We start from the raw sequence: 23,139 nt of genomic DNA, 5'->3' as shown, positions 1-23,139 counted from the left end.
GCTTCAGTGTAGCAGTTATTTCTGAGCATTTACTCCTGGAAATTAACAGAAATTAACAAACTTATTTTGTATGTTGTAGGATTATTGAAAACCATCTTGGCAAAAATGTATAACATAAAATAACATAAAAATGAGTGAGGTAATAATTTCACTATATATACATGAAAATATTGTGTTGTACACCTTCAACCAATACAATGTTATATGTTAACTATGTTCTCAATAAAACTAGGGGGAAAATAGGGCTTTGAAGTATAGTTGAAAAACACCAGGAAGATACTGGAACTAAAAGTCACAGAATTTTTGGAGCTAGGTGTTTAATCTGTCACGACATAGATTGAAAATATTGTAATATTAACCTCAATAAATCATATTCCAAGAATATAGGAGCTAATGGTAAATTGGGCTACAAGGAGTTTCCTTACAGATTTTTACCACACCAATTAAAGAGCCTCACAGAATTCTGTTTTTCTGGACATAACAAAAAGTATCATGATATGTTGAATTTCAATGGTGATTCTTGAGGGCATTTAGAATTTAAATGCACTGGGTCTTTAATGTATTTGTATGTATAGAGTTAATGAAGATCATCCCCTGGCTCAAAGGAGTCAGTAGGACTCCTCAAATCCAGAATAGATGCGGCGAGCACTGCACACATCGCGGGCTCTGACGTCGCGCCTCTGACGTCACACGTCACGTCTCTGGGTCCAGGTAGCTCCGAGGACTTGTCAGGTCCAGCCCTACGGGAGGCGCCTCCCACAGCTCCCTTCATGTCTGTCCCTCCCTTCTCTTCAATTCACCTGGTCTGGGCCTCCGGGGCCTCAGGGTGCCGGAAATTAGGCGAAGGGAGTGCTTGTTTCAGTGAAGCGGGAAGGAGGGAATTGGACGGAGGAACGTGACTGGACCACTCTAGGCCATGGAGATTCACGTGGCTCCAAGTGTTGGGGTAAGGCGCTCTGTGCGGCCGTTGACGGTTAAGTGATTCACCTTTCTGCACCTTTCGTGTACATGTCACGTGACGCACAGAACGCTGGGCCCCTGGGGAATGTTTCTGTAACTGACTGCGGTCTGGCGGTTGACACCTTCATTGCCTGTACAATGGTCCACCCACTTTTTTAGCTGGGGTCATGATTTGTTCGCCCAGAGAATTGCTGTCACGGTGGCGGAGTCATATGTACTCTGCTTCTTTCACGCAGGCCTCTGGAGGCACCAGAAGGTGCTCACTTTTGGAGCTAGGGAAGACGGGTCAGTAGGGCAGATTCCACCACTGTCTTTCACTCCTGTTGGGACTGTCATCTTGGTGGAGTGAGCTGCCAGCTGAACTTTGCTACTACTGCTAAGGCTTTTTCTGCAGTGCTTCCCGCATGTGATCTTACCACCATCAGCTGGTCAGTTTGGCCCACCTCCTCAACTAAAGCGTAAACCCCCTTACACTCCCTTTTTTTTTTTTTTTTTTTTTAAGTTTTAGACTGTAGAACTGGAAGTTTTTTACCCTGTAGGCAAAGTCACATGTAACTAATCTCAATGTGTGTGTGTTAATCGCTCAGTCGTGACTCTGCGACCCCATGGACTGTGTAGCCCACCAGGCTCCTCTCTCCATGGGATTCTCCAGGCAAGAATACTGGAGTAGGTTGCCATTTCCTTCTCCATACACTCCCTTTTTTATTGGGCACCCTTCAGGCTGATAAAAACAGGTTGGTCCTTCAAATCAGGTGAAAAAGCTGAATTCAAAATTATATTTGGAATATTTCAAGTGAAGTAAAAAATACTTCAGCAATGCAGACAATTTGTGTTGTGAGTGATGGTATTGTTGGTCTTGGTATGCCATACAACAAATATTAATGTCTGAATATGTGCTGTGGTTTCTGATAACTATGCAGTCACAGTTACTAGTGAAAGCTATATACTTATGAACTTTTTGATCCTGCAGGGCAAAAAATATTTGGCAGAACAACACCTCAGTTATCCACAAACATACATTTCTAGTATTTTTCAGTGGTCTTCAGCCTTTATTTGAAAATGTGAAAGAAAAGTGGATACCTGAGATAATTCACCATTGCTTGAAGACTGTTTGTTGGAACCAAAATTGATCTCAGAAATGGGTTACCCCCTATTATCGAGAAACTTTTCAAAAACACAGAAACATCTCATTCCTCAGACAGCTGAAATGCCATTCTGTGATCTGAAGGCTGTCAAATACATCGCATTCACACAGAGAAACCTAAATGATGCATTTGACAAAGCACTATTGACTACCTCAGAGACTGTGGAACCAAAGAAAAGCCATAGGTGAGTGCCGCTTCGAACATACCTCCAGAGCTCTTTCTGCATTATTGGTGGTGTCATCAGAATAAAAGCAATGTTTAAATCAAATTAAAATCAATTTTTGTAGTTGTAGGGGGAACTGCTCCATGCCAGTTCCCTAATGACCTCGCACCTTGTTACTCTGTCAGTGTTACTTGGCATTCATTCTGGGGGTGTTAAGATTAGGAGGTCTTTTTGGAAGAAAGACGGATGGAGTACATGGGACAGGTTAAGGGCTATAATAAGACTGTCTAGGATCTGGTAGTGCATGTTCTTGCCTACAAGAAAGAACAAGAAAGAGACAAGAAAGAGAAGTAAGGTTCTTCCTATTCTCATACTTGAAAACAGACTGTATGGGTTGACTTAAGTGATCTGAGAAAACTCCTTGAGATCTGATAGCATATTATTCTTATTAGTGAATATTTGGAGGCTTACAGAGGTATGATTGAAGCCAGTTTCCTGAATGGTGTCTTAGCTGTTTGTTGAAATTGACCAGACAGCTTCATAAATCTGAAAGGAAGTACAAACCTATGCTTTCTGTGTGGAGCTGCTCCCATCATACCCTCTGACCTCTCCCTCCCTCCCTCTTACCTTGACCTCTACAGCTTTAAGGAACTTCCATCCTGCTACAGTTGACCTCCTCTGCTCTGCCCTGAACTCCCTGAAGAAATGACTTGGTCTCTGGGCAGCTGTTGTAATCCCTGAAGTATCTGTGTTCAACTTCTCAATCTTTGTTTCTCTAAACAGTGTCTGAATGGAGTTTGGGCCAAACCAATGAGTGAAGGCTCTGAGCCTAGTTAATGTTACCATTGTAAAAATGTATAATCTAAATGATATGTTACTTTTTTGTGATATGAATGCTTATAAAGTGTTAGAAAAAAGTTTTTTTTTTGATGCCCAAAGTGTTCCCTGTGTAAATTGTGTCTGCTGGTTGACAAATCAAAAGTTTCTGATTTGATGTCTTTATTGCAGTGTTAGCATATGTTTGCCAGCAGGTGTGACTAATATAAACATTGACAAAATTTAGAGCCTTCTTGGAAAAAAAAGTTTGGGGACAATGAAAATGAATTTACCACACTGAAGTCCTCCAGCATTCATAGGAAAAATAATGCCTTTACCAAGTAAAGGACTATGTTTCTTATAAAACTGCCATGTCCTCTCAGATGTGTAACTCCTGTCAAGAGTTGACCTGCTTATCTATGGTAAAAGAGGCCCTTGAAACTTATCTGTATTATCTTTTATTCACTGGAACACTAACACACCCAAGTGGTTGTATCTGATACCCCTGAATGTAATGTGGGAACAGATAGATGTGTTGTGAACATACACTTCTCTTGATTGTTAGGAATGTTCCCAGTGAGGAAATGCCACAAATTAAACAGTACTAGTGGGATGACTACGACTAGGAGCCCACCTGGCTCTTTCAGCCCAGTTATGTGAAACTGGTAGAGCTGTACAGGCAAATGGAGGGGAGGAGATGAACAGGTAACTATACAAAGGAAGTGGTAGTAAGAGGATACATAAGAAAACCATCTGGTAGGCTATATAGCCTGCTCTCCTGTTTCAACTGGTTAGTTCTAATGAGCCTTTTGAGCTTCAGGTATTGGTGCTTGACAGTTACTAGACTCTATCTGTGCACTAGGCAGTGGTGCCCACTGGGGTTTTGGACACAGCATTTTCCTAACACCACTGCCCAGTGTACTCTATTTGAGGGGCAATTATCAGCCTGTTATTGAGTGCTGGTGGACACTTAGAAGCCAACTAAGCAATAACATGATATATTATTCTCTGACATGCCCATTCTGGAACAGGTCAAAAATTTTAAAATGCCAACCAAGTGGGTATTGCCCAGCAAGCATGCATTATTAAATGGAAATGGTATTTCCAGAAAAGAAGCATGACTTGGTGTATTCTTTTCTATTACTGCTGTAACAAAATATCACAAACTTAGTGACTTAAAACAATCTTGTCTTACAGTTCTGAAAGCTAGAAGTCCAAAATGGGTTTCAGTAGACTGAAATAAAGGTGTTAGCACAGTTGCCCTCCCTCTAGAGGGTCTAAGGAAGAATCAGGTTCCTTGTGTTTTTTATTTTATGGCAGGTTTCCCTAGTCCTTGGCTCATGACCCCTTCCTCAATCATTTCAGCCTCTTGCTTCCATCATTACCTCTCCCGCTTCCTCGTCTAGTCACATCTCCCTTGGGGCTCCTTCTAATAGGATACCTGTGATTACATTTAGGCCCAAATGGGTAATTCTCATCTCAGGATCCCTAACCTAATCACATCTGCAAAATCCCTTTTACCACATAAATGAACATTCACAAATTCCAGGGATTAGGACCTGGGGCTGTTATTCAACCTATCACACTGGGCATTAATGGAATCTTGTAAGCAGGTAATTACTGTGAAGATGTGGCTATCTCAGATGCAGGGGCTGTGCTGTCACCTTAGGCTTCTTGGGGGCCTGGGTACACTACATCTCCTAAGGATGCCTAAGCCTCGTGGATATGCCAGCTAAGTTAAAGGTCAGTGGGGTTGTGTAGGAAAGACTTAACATAGCAGATCTGAGCCTGCTTATCCTTAGGAAGTCCTGCTGACAAGGTTGGCCTTTTGCTGGTGTCTGAGATGTGATTTGGGGAGGGTTCCCACCATCCACAGAGCTGATGAGTGGCTCACTGTACCTAAAATCTTTGTACAACCAGTGTGGATTATGCTGAATACCTGCTTTCTTCCTGGGAGTCTGGAATTTGGGTATGTGTTAGGTAGAAGATGCCTAATGACCAGTGGCCATCCCCCCCCCCCCCCGCTTCCCTGCCCAGTAAAGACTTGGGCTCTAATATTCTTGCTCCATGTGCCTTTTCTGTCTGCTGACTTTGTTTTGTATAGTTTCACAGTAATAAATCTTAACTGTGAGTACAACTATATGCTGAACATTGTCATTCCTCCCAATTAAGTTATCAAACCTTGGAGGAGAGTTGTCTCAAGACCCCTAAGTCAGTTGGTGTCAGAAATAGGATTTACTAGCCCAACTCTGACTCACTGAAGTGTGACAAAAACTATTTGAGAAAAAAAAAGGTGAAAGAGTGAGGGATAATACAGCTTTAGTACTAGGCTGTCTCTTGAGTCATGCATGGGATGAAACAGCAGTATTTTTTGAGAGGTAGAAGTTACCTATGGAATTTGAAAATGATAGATCCAACTCTAGGAGAGTTGGCTTGCTGAAGTTCCTGGCTATTTTGGGTTGTGCTGGCTAAAGTGAGGGGAGAAAGTGCAGCCTGTATTAAAAAGTGGGAAAGGGCAGCAGTGGGGAAAGATGATGCATTTTTGTATTTTGTTCTTCCCTTCCTGTGGGAGGAGACAGGGCCCCCAAATTCCCTAAGGTGAGTTTGGATGACCCAGAAATATTACAAGTTCATATGACTCTTTTTTTCCAACTAGAAGGAACAAATATTAGCTCAGTTCCCATGGCTAGAGCAAAGTGAACCAGAGAGGGAAAAGGGACAAAACCACTCCAGCCGTTTCTTCAGCCTAGTTACCATCACTGTTACAGTAGTCCTGTCCTTCCTCCCCTGTCCAATTCTAGCTGAGAGTCTTCCTTGGTAGTGCAAATGTTAACCCTGTAAATGTTAAATTTACTGCTAGAGGGTTGAGTAAATGTCCATTTAAAGGTGGGTGGGGGCCATTTAAATCGCTTTATATTTTGTGGCTATTGCATCTGGATGTAGGATAAAAATTGATGGAAAAAAATTATATGTTTACGTGCTTAGGGCTTCCCAGGTGGCGCTAGTGGTAAAGAACCCCCCTGTCTATGCAGAAGACATGAGACGCGGGTTTGATCCCTGGCTCGGGAAGATCCCCTGGAGAAGGAAACAGCAACTAACTCCAGAAAATTCCATGGACAGAGGAGCCTGGCAGACCCTGTGGACCCAGTCCATAGGGTCACAGAGTCAGACATGACTGAAGCGACTTAGCACACATGCATGTTATATGCTTGTAATTTCACAAATGCTAGATGGATCATCCCAGTCAGGGAAAGCTGCAAAGAAAAAGTATTAGTGGGACACACAAATAAATAATTGCCTTTTCCACTGGTAAGTGGATTGAATTTTTTTTCCCTTTGAGTATTGAAAATAAAATAAGTCTCTGTAACTAATGATATTTGTTATCCATTTTGCTTAGTGTAACTTCTGGAAAAAAGGAAACAACATGAAAAGAGAGGCACTCTTCAGATTGAAATATACTTTTGGAGTTTTACAAAGTGGATTTGAGTTGCTAATAAGTTTTTGTAAAATCAGATGTCTGACCCATTAAGGCTGATGATTTTCCAGCCTGATGGGCATTTTTGGATGGGTCTTTTTGGACTCTAAGGCTGACAAGATAAAAAGGGTGTCAGAAGCCTCACTTGTCAGTTGGACTTGGAACAGGCTATCTGGTCTTGAGGTATCTGGGCTTTGAATATGCTGATAAAGAAAAGCTGCTGGCTTTTTTTTTAGAATCCTGATGCTTAATTGCCTACACCTGACTCTAAGCTGAAACCTGTTCTGGGCTATTTCACCCTCAGTAACAGTGACAAACTAAAAGCAGACAAAGTTCTGCTCAGAAAAGAAAACTCAGATTCTGGAATAGTTATACATTTAGGACACTTCTCTGTAGACTAAACTGTGGAAACATCATGGATGCTTGCTAGGCCATTGCTATCCACAGAAAAGGACTTATTTCTGATGGGGCCATCTGAAATTGAGCTGCTGATCAGCTCTATATTTCTGATACAGAGACTCAATGCATTCTTAACATTCCTGTAAAAGCTACAAGTTGGGGAAGGACACATCATAGGGAGTGTGATACCTCCACCCACTACTAAAGGTCAGACTGTGGACCCCATTTCAGGCTGTCTCACTGCTATTGACTTGTGTTCAGCTTTCTAAATTAGTTGCAGTTTGCAATGGCAGACTGATAGCCTGACTCTACTTCCCTCACCTTTCTCCTGGTAAGGAGAAAGGCAGCTTGATTATTAAAAGCAGCTGTCCCCAGAAAGGGACTGACCTTTTCTAGACTGCTCCCTGGATAAATGATTAGGACAAAAGAAATGTGAAAGTCACTCAGTTGTGTCCAGCTCTTTGCTAACTCATGGACTAAACAGTCCATGGAATTCTCCAGGCCAGAATACTGGAGTGGGTAGCCTTTCCTTTCTCCAGGGGATCTTCCCAACCCAGGGATCAAACCCAGGTCTCCTACATTGCAAGCAGATTCTTTACCAGCTGAGCTACAAGGGAAGCCCAAGAATACTGGAGTGGGTAGCCTATCCGTTCGCCAGCAGATCTTCCTGACCCGGGAGTTGAACCAGGGTTTCCAGCATCGCAGGCAGATTCTTTACCAACTGAGCCACCAGGGAAGCCCATTATAATTATTTTTTAAAAATTCAGGGTTTCAGTCTGACCAATTTGGAATATGTTGTGCCTTTCTGGTTAAGTTATACAAAAATGTTTTCTCTGAAAATGCTTCTATACCTCTTGCATACAACTGTTCCAGACAAATGGTCTAGCTGAGAGTAGGGGAGAATTGAAAAAATGTTGTTACACTTGCTGAATAGGACACAATTGATTTTGTAATGATGGAAGGAAAAGTAAAAGCCCAGGCCCTGGGAACAGGGGAGAGGGAAGGGTATTAATGATCTTTGCTTTTCAGAACTGTTCCTGGAAGTCTTGCCCTCTTCCTAAAGGAATAATTATGTGCCTTTTCAAATATGAACTCTGAATTAAACTGGTTGCTGAGCCTAAGCATTGAACATGAGATGCAGGGGGTGACCCCAACGCTAGCACTTTACTGCAGAACACCTATAGATGTTGTCCACACTTGTGGAGCTGTTGAACTGATGTTATAGACAAGTAAAACTGGAACTGACTGCCTCAGGCCGTCCCTCTGAAACCAAGGACTGAACTGTATCATTTGGACTGAGAACCCAGAGTGGGAGGTCTTACAGTATGAGGCCACATGGGGGCCCTGATAACCTGTGCTGCCTAATTAATGTATGTCTTGCTCGGCATGCCCCAATGTTTGTGAACTCCTTGTTTTTCTGGTTACTACGTGCAATCTCTGGGGTTGTGCTTGTCTGTGTGTCATGACTATCACACTCCCTCAGCTCTGGAAGGACTTCAGGTCAGCTTCAATTTACTAGCTGTGCCTGTTTTGCTGCCTTGCACTAGGCAAAAAAAAAAAAAGGTTAATTAGAAACTTAAGGATGAAGTCATCTGACTTTTTAATGTCGGTCTGTGTAGCTAATGGGACTTATTTTAACTGGCTAAGTAAAGGACCCCTAAGGGCGTAACTGAGATCAGTATGGCAGATTATCCTCACCCTGTTGCAGGAGGTCCTACTGATAATTTTACTATAAAGATGCCTTGGCCAAGGGCCAAGAGCTGGCGTATCCTTGGAAAGTCCTGCCTATGAAGATGTGTTTTGGGGAGGGTTCCCACCATTCATGGAACTGATAAGAGTGGTTCATTGTACTTAAACTGTTTATAAACCAGTGTGGTTTATGCTGAATACCTGCTTTCCTTCTGGGAGTCTGGAATTTTGGTATGTGTTAGGCAGAAGGTGCCTACATGACCAGCTCCCAATAACAGCCTTGGACACCATCTCTAACAAGCTTCTTCAGTAGACAATATTTCACCTATGTTGGCACAACCTGTCGATGGGAAATTAAGTGTATCCCTTGGACTGCAAGGAGATCCAGCCAGTCCCTTGGACTGCAAGGAGATCAGTCCTGGGTGTTCATTGGAAGGACTGATGCTGAAGCTGAAACTCCAGTACTTTGGCCACCTCACACGAAGAATTGACTCACTGAAAAAGACCCTGATGCTGGGAGCGATTCGGGGCAAGAGGAGAAGGGGCCGACAGAAGATGAGATGGCTGGATGGCATCATCGACTCAATGGACATGAGTTTGTGTAAACTCCGGGAGTTGGTGATGGACAGGGAGGCCTGGCGTGCTGTGATTCATGGGGTCGCAAAGAGTTGGACATGACTGAGTGACTGAACTGAACTGAACTGTGCGACTCTACTGGGAGAGGACTCTTGGAAGCTTGTGTCTGGTTTTCTCTAGGCTTTGCACCATGCACTTTTTCCATTTGCTGACTTAGTTTTATATCCTTTCACTGTAATAAATCTTAGCTGTGAGTACAACTATGTGCTGAATGTTAGTCTGCCTAGTGAATCATTGAACCCTGAGTGTGGTCTTGGGACCCCCTATACAGGAGTGTAATGGAATGGCACAGCTGTGCGGCTCTAAAGAAAACTGTGTAAAACTATGCATGGAAAAGGGAACTCTGCTCATTGGGCATAATTGTAAGGAGGGATCTAAAAATGCCTCCCAAAATATGCCTTGTTACATTTTCATTGACTCATGGCATTGGGCTATAGGCTAGCAGTGTAATCTGGTACCTGGCAACAGGAAAATTGGATAATCAAGTCTCAGCTCGGAGGGGCCAAACATGGCATAAGATTGCAGAAGACTCATGCCCTCTGTTTATGATCCATATGAATGCCTGTGGAAAAGGACTTTTGGAGGATGAGCATCAATGGAAACAAGCTGATGTGACCTGAGGTTCCCAGGTAAGGACCAGGGCCACCCAAATGCACTATTGTGCAGGGCATAGCAATTCATCTACAAGTCAGAACTGGGCCTAAAAATAAGCTCCAGTGATTCCAGCATCTGAGACCAAGGAAGCCTGGCACACATACCCAAACCGCTAACAACACAGTCAAGTAGCAAAGGAAACTTGGGACACAGTCTGGGGCACTGGACCAGGCTGGTCTTGACAAATAGATGGTGTAATTAACTCATTCCCTCTTTTCCTTCCATGTCTACCCTCTGGGAATGTGGGCTACTGGAATTTGTGAGTATCAGAAATAAGCCAGGAGGTGGGAGAGTCTAACTTGATGTTCTTTTGCTGCCCAGCTAAGCTTGCTAGATTTGGGCCATTACAGATAATGATGATAATGATCATGGATCTGGGATGACAACTCTAAAGTGCTCCTAGTGTTGTCCATTTATCAGAGGACCGTAGATTTTCTAGGTGGTAGAAGTTGTACAAGGAAGAATCTACTGAGCCACCTTGGAACAAGTCTGGGTGTGTGGTGTGAGTAAGATATGGGGAGGACTGGTAAAAGGGTGACATGATTTCTACAGGGACTGATAGCAATCACAGGACAACCTTACCTGCTGCGGAGGGATGGAACTGGGGAGGGCCCATTCATCTCTCTCAGCTCCGGCCTGCAGAGCAGCATCTGGCCAATTTTTAGTGCAGACTGACACCTCCAGCTTGACCATTGGTTGAAAGGGAATCTTAATCTAAGAACTCTCATATAACTTCCCAGCAGCTGCTGACTCCAGGAGTTAACAGCTACCACTCCAGACAATAGAACAAGATCAGCTTTCTGGAACCCAATCCACTTTCCTTTCACTTATTCACAGTCCTGTTCACAGAGTATAGCAACTGCTCCAAGTTTAACTGATTGTAGTATCCCTGTTCCTAGGACAGATTAAAAGGATTTGTATAATTAGGATATATGATTGGGTGGCCTCTGTTTCTAAAGAGAGTTCTTGACTGGTGATGTGAAAGTTAGGGGGTGAAGTTGCAGGGAAACTGCTCTGTGCAGACGTACTTGCAAATATCCATATAGGCCTCATGGACAAGACTTAACCTCAGGAGATCTAAGTCTTGATAAAATGCCCCATACTCCTCTCAAAATGTGAGAGAATGGAAGGCTTGGAGGCAGCTGCTACAAGGCCATTTTTCACCCTTTTTATTATCCCTCCTGGAGGGTTACGAGACATTTTCTTACTGCCTCCCAGGTTCAGGTAAGATGTAAGGGCTTCTGCCTTGAAACTCCCCTCTTCCCCACACTTGAGGGTACAGCTCCATTGTATAAAATTGCTTAGCATGAAATACTCAAAATTGCTTAGTATAAAACTGGTTACTCAGAACCAGAGCTCCTTATCACCCATGTTGAATTGTTATTGGGCCTCTTTTGCTTTAGTGCTGTCTGGTGGGGCAAAGGACGCAGGGAGCTGGCACCTTTGTGGATCTTGCTGTTGTTGCTGGCTATGGAAATAATAAACTGTCTGACCTAAAAAGGACTGTTTCTTTACCAGCTAAATGTCTCAGCCTTGCATGGCAGCAAGGACAAAGGCTCTGTACCCACCCTTGGTCCATACATGTGGACTCCTCCCCCTCTTCTCCACCCAATTCAGCTTAAATATTATTTAAACTTGAATAACTATGTTAGAAAAGTGATAAGAACTAGTGTTTTTTTATCATTACAAAATTTTTGTGTTTGGAAGTAAGTTGTGCTCATGATGATTCTGTAACAGACATTAATTCTAGGCTTGAACTGTTGAGTCCAGAACCACTGGTTTCTGTCTGGAGAGTAATCTGCTACATTTTAGTGTTTTATTTTTCATTTTTGGCAGTGTGTGAAATTTTTGTTTTTTTCTAAATCTTGCTTTTTGGTTGTTATTTTTTAAATTCATTAATAAGTGAACAGCTTTCGGGGTGGGGGGAGGACAGACTGATTCCACATTCTATTTCCTAGATCTAGTCTAGAAAACATGGTCCCCACCTGGTGCTCTATAGGAATTACAAATGCTTCATTTAACAACATATATTTCTTTTAAAAATTTGCCTTTTCTCTTCCACCCCCAAATAGGTCTGGTATTTGATGAAACTCGTGAAAATAGGTGGAACCTAACTCGCCCCTGTTCTGAAGGATGCAGTGAGTGCATATCTGACTATGACTTTTCAGTTAATTTCTTTGTCATCTCCTCATTTCTTTAAAGTCAATTTCTAACTCCTTTTATTGATAATGAAGAAAAATACTACACATTTAAAACTTTTTCCTTAGTAAGGAAAATAAGATGTAGCAACCAATCCATATTTCCCATAATACTTATATTATCATTATCTCCAATTGATAAAGAAGAAAACTGAGGCTTATAGAAGCTCTGTGTGATCACATTTTCATGACTCATAATGGCAGAACTGGGACTTGAACTCAGGTCTGTCTGACATCAAGTCATTCCCTTAACCAGTCTGGTCTACTACAAGAAATTACAAAATGAACTTTAATGGAGCTCATAATTTGACAGGGAATTAGAGGCATAGCTATGAAGCAGGGCCTCTTTTTGATTTATATTGGCAATTATGGCCTAGGGCAGGCCTATAGTAGGGGCTCAAAAACTATGTGCTGAAAATAAATGATAGGCATTAGTAACAGTGTTCTGAGGAGCTGGTACAGTCACCTCTGGGTGGAGTGGATGTATCATAATGTAGAGGCAGCAGGGAAATCCAGAACAGAGGCTCAGGAGAAGCAGGGCACCAAGGTCAGAGAGGGAAATCCTAGAAATAATCTCCTGCAGATGTGTTGAAACAGGTTGGGTCCCTGTGCAGATTTAAATGCCTTTCTTATCTTTTAAAAACATTTTGAGGTCTTAGAACTTAAGATCAGTCTACAGGTAGCCCCATTCCAGTCAGCCTGAGAGCCCACCATTTCTCTCCCTTCAGCTTCTATGTCTGTGTTGATGCTCTACCTGAATGTCTGTTTTCTGCTTTCCAATCTCTTACAGTTCTTCTATCCTGCAGTCCAGAAACATAAAGTTTCTATTTCTTAAAAGGGAAATAAATCACTTTCAAAAATAAAAATAGTAACAGATTCTACTTTCTCCCACATGCTGTCTTTAGAGGCAAACAGACATGGATTCAGTCCTAGATTTTACCTGCTTCCTGTCTGGAATCTTGCCTTGGTTACTTATCCTCCTCAAGACTCTTTAACTCTCCTGAAAAATGGGTATTTTTTTTTTTTTTTTTTTAAGTCTAACAGGGTAAAGAGTCATATGAAATTAAATCATGCATATTGGGACTTCCTTGGCCATCCAGTAGTTAAGACACTGAGCTTCACTGCAGAGGGTATGGGTCAGGGAACTAAGATCCTGTAAGCTGTGAAGTATGGCAAAATAAAATAAAACAAAAAGTAATAAATATTGTAATAGTGGATCTAGATGTTTGGGTTTTAGTGATTGGTATTTGTTCACTCCTTTTGCTTACCTTTTCTAATTTGTCTACCTGGCAACAAGGTTCCCAAATATCTCAACTACCAATATAACTGAACTGTCACCCACAAAGGGGAAATCAGAAGTGTATCAAGGACAGCTAAGGACTGTAGAAGCTTAATTAGTGACCTAAAAATCCTGTCTAAAATCTGCCATCTAGTGTGGACTTTGTAAAATTACACATTATTGGGCACATTAATGCTATGATTACCACTAAGGCGTCTCTCAATGGACACTAAGTTGAAATTTTAAATTATCAAGCAGAATGATCAAAAGTAGCATTAAATTTGATTTCCCATTTGGTTTTAATCATAGCTAGATACATAGAGAGGTAAAGAGATAGATAAATGCTAGATAGATTAAAAGATATTGATATGTAAAACAGAGCTTTTGCTCAGAAGGCTAAGGTGGTACTGGAAACCTTTAAATATAAGAACTATCTAACAATGAATTTATATAATTGGCAATAAAAACAAAGAAACATATTCTCCTTGTTTATCCTTATTGTTGGTAAATGTCATTCCTGATAGGAGAGAGTAAGAAAGTCATTTGTTGGGCACAATCTCTGTGCTGGGCTCTTAACCTACTTTGGTGGTATTAGTTGCTAAGTCATGTTCGACTTTTGTGACTGCGTGGACTGTAGCCTGCCAGGCTCCTCTGTCCATGGAATTCTCCAGACAAGAATAGTGGAGTGGGTTGCCATTTCTTTCTCCAGGGGATCTTCCCAGGAATCTGACCCAGGAATCAAACTCGGGTCTCCTGCACTGCAGGCAGATTCTTTACCGACTGAGCTATGGAACCTACTTTATTTATTTTTTTTTTGGAACCTACTTTAATCTCATTTAAATCTTATCTTTTGCCCTTTGAGTTAAAATATTACAGGCTTCCCAGGTGGCTCGGTGGTAAAGAACTGATGCGGGAGACACTGGTTTGATCCTGGGTGGGGAAGAGAAGGAAATGGCAACCCACTCCAGTATTCTTGCCTAGAAAACCCACGGACAGAGGAGCCTGGCAGGCTGTAGTCCATAGGGTCGCAGAGTCAGACACGACTTAGTGACTAAAACAATGACATTTACCAACCTCATTTTGTATATAAAAGATGAAGGAATTGACTTTCTAGCACAACTGGTTGGTAAAGGCACCCAGATTTGTACCCATGTCTGTCAACTCCAAAGTTCACGCTCTTTCATCTCCATTCTGCCTTTTATACTTTGATAGATGCTAGAAATAGTGTATCTATGGTGGTATTAATACACTATGTAGTATTAATCCCCTCTTTCATTTCTGATATTGGTAATTGATATGTCTTCTCTCTCTTTTTCTTGGCCGAACTGTGCCATATGAGGGATCTTAATTCACTGACCAGGGATGAAAGCCAGGGCCCCTGCAGTGGAAGCTCAGAGTCGTAACCACTGGACTGACAGGGAATTCCTTCTTTTTCTTTTCAATCTTGCTAGATATTTATTATTGTTATTATTATTTTTACTCTTTTCAAAGACCTACCACCTTTTAGTTTCATTAATTTTCTGTTTTCTTCTGTTTTCAATTTTATCTCTGCTGTTATTTCTTCTGATTGCTTTGGCTTTATTTTGTTCTTTTTCTAGTTCCTTTAAGTTTCTTGAGTCTTAGATTGTTGACATGTAAGCTTTCTTCTTTTCTAATATTTAATGCTATAAAATTACCCCTACACATTACTGTAGCTGAATTTCACCAATTTTGTAATATATTTTCATTTTCATTCAGTTTAAAGTGTTTCCTTCCCAGTTTTATTCAGATTTCATTTTCATTCAAATTAAAATCTTTTCTAATTTGAGATTTCCTTTTTGACCTATGAATTATTTAGAATTATGTTGCTTATATCCATCTGATATTACTTCCCTCACATCTGAATGTTCTTTAGCAATTTTTTAGAGCAGATTTTTTTTTTTTTTTTTTTTTTGCAAAAAATTCTCTAAGTTTCCTTTTATCTGAGCATGTCTTTATTTCATCTCCATTTCTGAAGGATGTTTTTACTGGATATAGAATTTTGAAATTCTGAGTTGACATCTCTTTTTATTTGGCACTTTAAAATGTTATCATTCCCTCTGCCTCCACAGTCATTTGAATCTGTTATTCAAATACATTGTTATTCTCTGACTATTTCCAAGATTGTGTTTGTCTTTACTTTTACTTTTTACTTTACTTTAGTTTTCAGCAATTTGATTGTAATGTATTTTGAATCAAGTTCATTTGTGTTCCTATTTCATGTTTGCTGACCTTCTTAAAACTGTAGCTTATTGTTTCTTGCCAAATTTGGTAAATTTTTAGCCATTTTTCAAATATATATATGTGTGTGTGTGTGTGTGCGCGCGCACATACAATAATGCACTCTTTCCTCTCCTTCTGAAACTCCAGTGACATGAATGTTAGCCCTTATGTATTGTTCACAGATGCATGAGGTTCTGTTCATTCTTGGCAGGGGGCGAATCTTTTTTTTTCTCTGTTGTTATACTTAGATGGTATCCATTGATCTGTCTTCAAGTTCATGACTCTTCTGTTACATTCTTCTGTTACATATAACTCTTCTGTTACATATAACTCTTCTGTTACATTCTTCTGTAAAGCATTTTTTTGTGTTGTTGTTGTTATATTTTCAGTTCTAAATTTTAAAAAAAGAACCCTACTTTTGCCTAATTTATTTAAAGAAAGATACTATCTTATAGCATTTTTTTCTTTTATATTAGTAACTGGGTTGGAAATGCTAGTTATTCTTTTTCCCTAGATTTTGCAGTCATCTTCACTACCCAGCTGGGCTGATGGGCAGTTGTTTGCCAGTCACAGCTGGTTTTAGCTATGAAGTTATGCACATGTACTTAAACAAAACACCAAATGTAGTGAAGAATCTATCCCAGGTTCCCTTTAGTTATTTAAATTTTCAGTTCTTTTGAGAAGTCTACTGGGATATGTTTCTTCTCAAAGTTTAAATCTCCCTTCTAAGATGTTTAAATATATGCATCCCATAAGGGCAATTTAAACTTTAGGGGAAAATGTTTCACTTTTACTTCAGATTATACATTCTAAGAAGCCTTTAGCTTCATCCTTTTGATAAATTACAATTCTTTTTTGTTTCTTTTTGTTTTTTAATTTTATTTTTTGTGTTCCTTTTTCTCCAGTTCAATTCTTTTTGTTTGGATATTTGGACTGTTGTTCTCTGGGAAATAACTGCTACCCAAGAGAACCTGATAAAAAGGCATCTAAAAGTGTCTTCTTCACTTTTTTCTTTTTTTTTCCATTGAGTTATAATTGACATATAACATTGTATTAGTTTAAGGTGTAGATTTGATCCACTTATATATTGCAATATGATTACCATTGTACCATTAGCTAATACCTCCATAATGCCACATGATATTCATTTCTTTTTTCTGGTGAGAACACCTAAGATCTAGTTCTTAGAAACTTTCAAGTGTATAATACAGTATTGTTAACTATAGTCACAATGCTGTGTATTCAGTTCCCAGAATTTATCCATCTTCTACCTGCACATTTATGCCCTTTGACCAACATCTTACCAACTGCCTCACCCTCTTCCTAATTTCCCCACCCTAAAACTTCTCTTTGGGTTTTCTTTATATCTTGTATTTCTTTGCTAAGAGTTTCTATCTTTCCAGTCATTTCAAGAGTATTTGCCTCTACTTGGAGTTTTTTATTAATAGCTGCTTTAGATTTTTTATCAGACAATTTCAACATCTGTATGATCTCTGTTTTGACATGTGTTCATTGTCTATTCCCATGTAAGCTGAGATTTTCATGTCATCGTTTGTGACGTAATTTTAGATTGCATCCTAGGCATTGGGAATATAATATTGTGAGACTGATTTAAATCCTATGAAGTATTTTGTCTTTGTTGCTTTAGGAGGCAATTAACCCCATTTGGTTTTATAGAATGTCCCTCAGTTTGAGCCTGTGTGATGTCCTCCAATAGTTTATGCAAAGTCTAGGTATAAACAAAGGAAAACGAAGCTGAAATAGCATCAAACGTTAGATATAGATTTCATAAAAATATATTCTTGTGGAAAACATGGTGCTGACAAAAGATTTCCCAATATGAAAAATAACAAAGGATCAAGAAGACTAAACAGTACAGCTGCTAGATAATTAATCCTCTTAAGTATAGCTAATGAAATTAGGTCAACAGAAATGGTTTTTGTCATCAGTGGGGACTCTGGCCTTCTCAAAGGCATCACTGAGGCACTTTATGTAGGCAAAGCCATATCTACCTTGAACACAACTATCACCAGCATCTCTGACATTTCAGGGTATAAAGTGGCACTCAGTGAATATCCATTCACTGAGTTACTGAACTACAAGGATTACCTGGAGTTTGCACCTTTAGTCTCATGGTTATTTTATTTTGTTCTTTTGTTTGCTGTTGTTAAATTACAGGAAGTTAGAACAAAGGAAAATAGAAAATTTTCTGCCTTCTATATAGAATCTGCAGCTAATCTTTTTTTTTTTTTTTTTTAATTGCGGGAGTGGAATTAGTAGCTAAAAGATTCAGTGATGTGACATCCTTTCCAAGTCTGATCATGAAAAAAAAAAAAGTCACCTCTAAGAGGAGGGGTGGAACAGGGCAGGGTGAGGAGGTAGGCTGACTTCTGCAGTCTCATTATGGACAGTCTTTGGAAAAAACTTATTTCCAAACCTGGAAAAACCCAGAATCTATTTCACACGTGACCTCCTTAAAAAAGTAGTAGGAGTTTAAGTTCTACCAAGCAACAGGTAAATGGAGAATATTTGGCAAAAGATATGGCAAATATGAAGAGGGGTGTGGGAAAATGGAAGTAAACTAATGTTAGTCTCTTCTGTAACTGTGGTATTTCTTTAACAAGAATTAGCTCATAAGCCATTGACAAATAGGCCTATGCCAGTATAACAGTGGAAATATTGTGGGTTCAAGTAGAATTTTCCTCTGTACATTAGTGTTTGGGAGCCATTGCAGCAGCAGTTTGGTACCCTTCTGCTGGATCAAATGCCCTAAGGAAGGAAAGGGTGTCACAAGGAGGGACTTGTCAAAGGAGTATCCCAAGAACTGACAGTTAAGGAAAATTCAGCCTTTCTTAACGGTATGTTCTCTCATACTGTTCTTAAATGTTTTGGTCATACGACCCCCTTAACACTCTTGAAAATTGTCTTTGTGGGTCTACCCACTTACATTTATTGATATTACATCAGGTTTTAAAACAAAAATATTAAAATACAATAATATAGTTGCCTTTCCATTAGCCTTCAGCGCAGTGATGAAATCACTCCTAGTTGTAGCCTCAGAAAACTCCATTGTGAATGACAGCAGAAAAGGCCAATAAAATTTCTGTATTATAATGAAAACAATTTTAACCTTGCCAATTCCTGGAACAAACTTTGAGAACCACTGCTCCAAAAAAATCACAGCTTAGAAATAGGGCCTTTATTTTCTGGAAGGATTTAGACAGGTGCCCTAGGGAACCTAGACCAGGACCTGTGCTGCTATAGTAAACTAGACAATGACCTGCAGAATTTATAGGGGGTGTCCTGGGATGCTGTGCTGTTTCCAAAAAGGAACAGAATATACCAAGTAACTAAACACGAATTGCTGAGAAGGATACACTTACTTGAAAGGAAAAAACCAGAAGCTTCTGAAAAGATACTGAAACATTGATAGCTTCACAAGCTAAAGACTCACTTGAAGAGGACAGCCAACAAAATAGGAAGGAATCTGTCTGATGTAGGAGCTAGATAAAATCAGGAAACATTTAGCAAGTAATCTAAATCCAGTAAACAATATGCTTGTTACAGTGTAAACTAAGACAAAAATATAAAGAAATCTTATAAAAGTTTTAAATTTATAGAAAAATGCCAAGGAAGAATTTAGTATGCCTTTTAGAGGAGAACTTCCATGGTGGCTCAGCAGTAAAGAATCTGCCTGCAATGCAAGAGACACAGGAGATGTGGGTGCAGTGCAAGAGACACAGGAGATGTGGTTTCAATGCCTGGGTTGGAAAAATCCCCTGGAGAAGGAAATGGCAACCCACTCCAGTTTTCTTGCCTGGGGAATCCCATGGACAGAGGAGCCTGGTGGGCTACGGTTCCTGGGGTGACAGAGTCAGATATGACTAAGCACAAGCTACTTTTAGAGGAGATAAGATATCTCTTAATGAAGGAAAACTACTAAAGAGAAAGTTAAGTGTATTCTGTCATGTGACAGGAAGAATAAATTGAAATGAGCAAAACAGGAAAAACTGAAAGTACATCAGAGGTCTCCAAAAGAGAGGAAAGGATCTCTTGATCGTAAAAGTGACGATGCTAAAGTTTTGAATAATTGTTTTGCACAGATCAATCATGTGCAGATCAGTTCTGAAACTGAAGCCAAAAAAAGAAAATAAATTGAATTTTCTGAATTAAATAATGGAGGGGCAGAGGATCACCAAGATGAGAAAGTGGAAGAAAAAATATATACTATTAATTATCTGTTGTGACATAATAAATAACTCTGAAAGTTAGTAGCTTAAAGCAGCAATGATTTATTATTATTTTTAAATGATACTCTGGATGGGTTGACAGTTTATCTGCTGGTTTTACCTGAGTTCACTGGTACAGAAACATTCAGCTGAAGGATGGTTGAACTGAAAGATGGTTGGGCTGGAAGGTCAAGGTAGCTTCATTCACATGTCTGACATCTGGTGGTGTCCATTGGGAGCTTAGTTTCTTTCCCAAGTGACCATTATTCTCTAGAAGGTTAGACTGGCTTCCTTTTTTGATGGCCTTAGGGTAGCATCATAACAAGGTGAAAGCAGAAGCTGCAATGTCTCTTAAGGTCTGGTTTTGGAAGTCACAGGACATAATTTTTGCTACATTCTGCAGATTAAATCAAGTCACAATAACAGTCCAGATGCAAAGAGTGGGGAAATAGATAACCTCTTGATGGAAGGAAGAGTAGTCATTGCATAGATGCATCGGAGAAATCTGTGGTCGTATTTTACAACTTATCATAACAGAGAATGAATGTGACAAAGACCCAAGTCTTTTTTTTTTTTTTTTTTTTTGAGAGTTGAAGCAATTTCTTTAATTTTATTGGCATCCAGGACACAACGAGAAAAACACCCCAAACTACATGGAGACAGAAGACTCCTCCCCAGCTCCCCCAGATCTAGAGTGGGGACAACATGGGGTGGAGCAGCTGGGGGAGACCTTGAGCCTCAGTCCAGCCCTGCAGGCTCCAGGCCTGCGGGAGCAGAGGATAATGGCGAGGCAGGGCCCAGCCTCCACGTCAGAACAGCTGAGGAGAGGCCTTCTGGAAAGACTCGTCCCCCTCACCCACACTCCTGTGCAGGGCAGGGAGCCCACAGCAGTCAGAGGTCGGGCCATGGACACATTCATGATTGAGAAGCAGCTGGAGTGGAGGCAGGAGACACGATTATCTGGGCAGAATCAGTTGCAGGGGGTAGGAGGTGGGGCCTGGGAGGGCCCCATGGGCCAAACCCTGAGGTCACCAGAGAGGGCCCAAAGAGGGGCTAGTGAGTGAGGTCCTGAGTGAGTGGGTCAGTGGCTGGGCCCCTTTCTCCTGCTGCCTACAGCCCCTCCAATACTGCTGTCTCAGGGAGGGCCCCACCTCCAGGGAAATGGGATAAGAAAGCAGCCCACCCCCTGCGGCAGACAGGCAGGGGGCTGAAGCCAGGAAGGAGGGCCTGGCCAGGCTTTGACCTGTCTGCCCCAGAGGCCTGTGGGAAGAGGATGGGTCCAGAAGGGTAGAAAGGGGCTCGACTGGCTCATATCCAAGATGGTGCCATGCATGCTGAGTCCCCTGTTAGCAGGGGGACTGTGCAGGGGAAAGCAACTCTGGTTAGACAGGAGGCAGCAGCTTCTCGAGAAACTCCTTCACAGCTGCCATCTCCTGAGGACAGGAGCTGTGCATGACACCTGGGTACATCTTGAACTGGACCCTGGCAGGTGTGACAACGAACCAGAGCTGCTCAGCTGTCAGGGGCCCAAACCATTCAGGAACCATGGGGTCCAGCTCCCCATGGCACTGAAGGATGGTCAGGTCCTTGGCACTGCCATTGGCTGCCTGGGGGAAGGCCTGATGCAGAGGTAGCCAACAGCTCAATGCCACAGTGCCAGCCAGAGGGTGGGGGCAGGTGAGGGCTGTGTAGAGGGACAAAGCTCCACCCTGTGAAAAGCCTCCCAGGATGATCTGATTGGCAGGGGTCCCATTCTTCATCTCATGCTCAATCAAGGCCTTGATGTTCTCTGCTGCTTTCTTGATGCCAGCCTCATCCTCTGGCGTGTCTGGATTCAGCCCCATCAGGTCAAACCAGGAGTGCATGGGGACAGATGTACTTGATGTGAGGGAGCTGGATGGTGGAGAGGGCATCAGCCCAGCTCTGCCCTGTGTCTCCAAGTCCATGTAAAAAAATAACCGCAGCTGTTTCCTGCTCAGCTCCAGACACAGTGGCAGCGTTGGTGAGCAGGTGCACAGACATGGTGTTAACACACATATACTGCAGGGCTCCACGGCTGGGGCCTCCATTCCTTGGGGGTTTCAAGACCTCTAGGGAGATTTTCCTCTTTCTCCAGCACAGACACACTCTCTTCCCTCCTCGACTGACCCTGCCGGGACCCAAGCTATTTAAACATTAATTTAAGGAGAGAAACCACTTACAACTTTATCTGAATTATGAGACATCAGTTATGCATGATTGGAAGAGCACTTAAGGAAGGTGGAACAGGATACTTGATCATTGTAGACTGTGCAAAGTCCCTAGAAAATATAAAACTTCAAGCCAAAAACTGAACTCATTGATCAGACAGAATTTCTTGCCGGAAATATTTGAGCATAAAAGAAAGATTAGGAGCAGTCAGGTTCAGAGGAACAGAAATATTAAAATTTAATATTTTAAATTCAGTGAATTTGATAAAATAGAGGGAAACTATAGAATATGAAAATACCTTATAAGGCAGAATTTTGTTCTGCAGAAAAAAGCCTATGACTACTGGATCTTTGTGATACTGAAAGCGCTATTGCTGGAGACATGAAGCAAACCACCTTTCTGAGAGAGAATTTATTAGAGGAATGAGTTTTTAAAAGATTGGTAATGCTAGTAGAAGTGATAGAATTCCAGCTGAGGTATTTAAAATCCTAAAGGATGATGCTGTTAAAGTGCTGCATTAAATACGTGCAGATTTAGAAAACTCATCAGTGATCACAGGACTGGAAAAGTCAGTTTTCATTCCAATTACAAAGAAGAGCAATGCCAAAGAATGTTCAAACTGCTGTACAGTTGCACTCATTTCACATCACTAGGTTATGCTCAAAATCCTTTAAGCTCAGCTTCAGCAGTATGTGAACTGAGAACTTCCAGATGTACCAGCTGAATTTAGAAAAGGCAGAGGAACTGGAGATAAAATTGCTAACGTGCATTTCTCCAGAAAAACATCTATTTCTGCTTCATTGACTATGTGAAAGCCTTTGACTGTGTGGTTCACAGCAAACTGTGGAAAATTCTTACAGAGATGGGAGTACTAGACTACCTTACCTGTCCCCTGAGAAACCTGTATGTAGGTCAAGAAGCAACAATTAGAACCAGAAGTGGAACAACTGACTGGTTCCAAATTGGGAAAGGAGTATGACAAGGCTGTATATTGTCACCCTACTTATTTAACATCTATGCAGAGTTCATCATATGAAATGCCAGATCACAAGCTGGAATCACGAT

At 41.1% G+C, this 23,139-nt stretch overlaps 1 pseudogene; it reads right to left on the bottom strand.

Moving 5' to 3' along the window:
- Window positions 1-21,266: 21,266 nt before the first annotated feature.
- LOC133048866 (acyl-protein thioesterase 2-like) lies at window positions 21,267-21,921 on the bottom strand (annotated as a pseudogene).
- Window positions 21,922-23,139: the final 1,218 nt, after the last annotated feature.

Source organism: Dama dama, chromosome 29 (genome assembly GCF_033118175.1).
Source record: "Dama dama isolate Ldn47 chromosome 29, ASM3311817v1, whole genome shotgun sequence".
Taxonomy (NCBI): Eukaryota; Metazoa; Chordata; class Mammalia; order Artiodactyla; family Cervidae; genus Dama; species Dama dama.
This window is presented reverse-complemented; position numbering and strand designations above follow the sequence as displayed.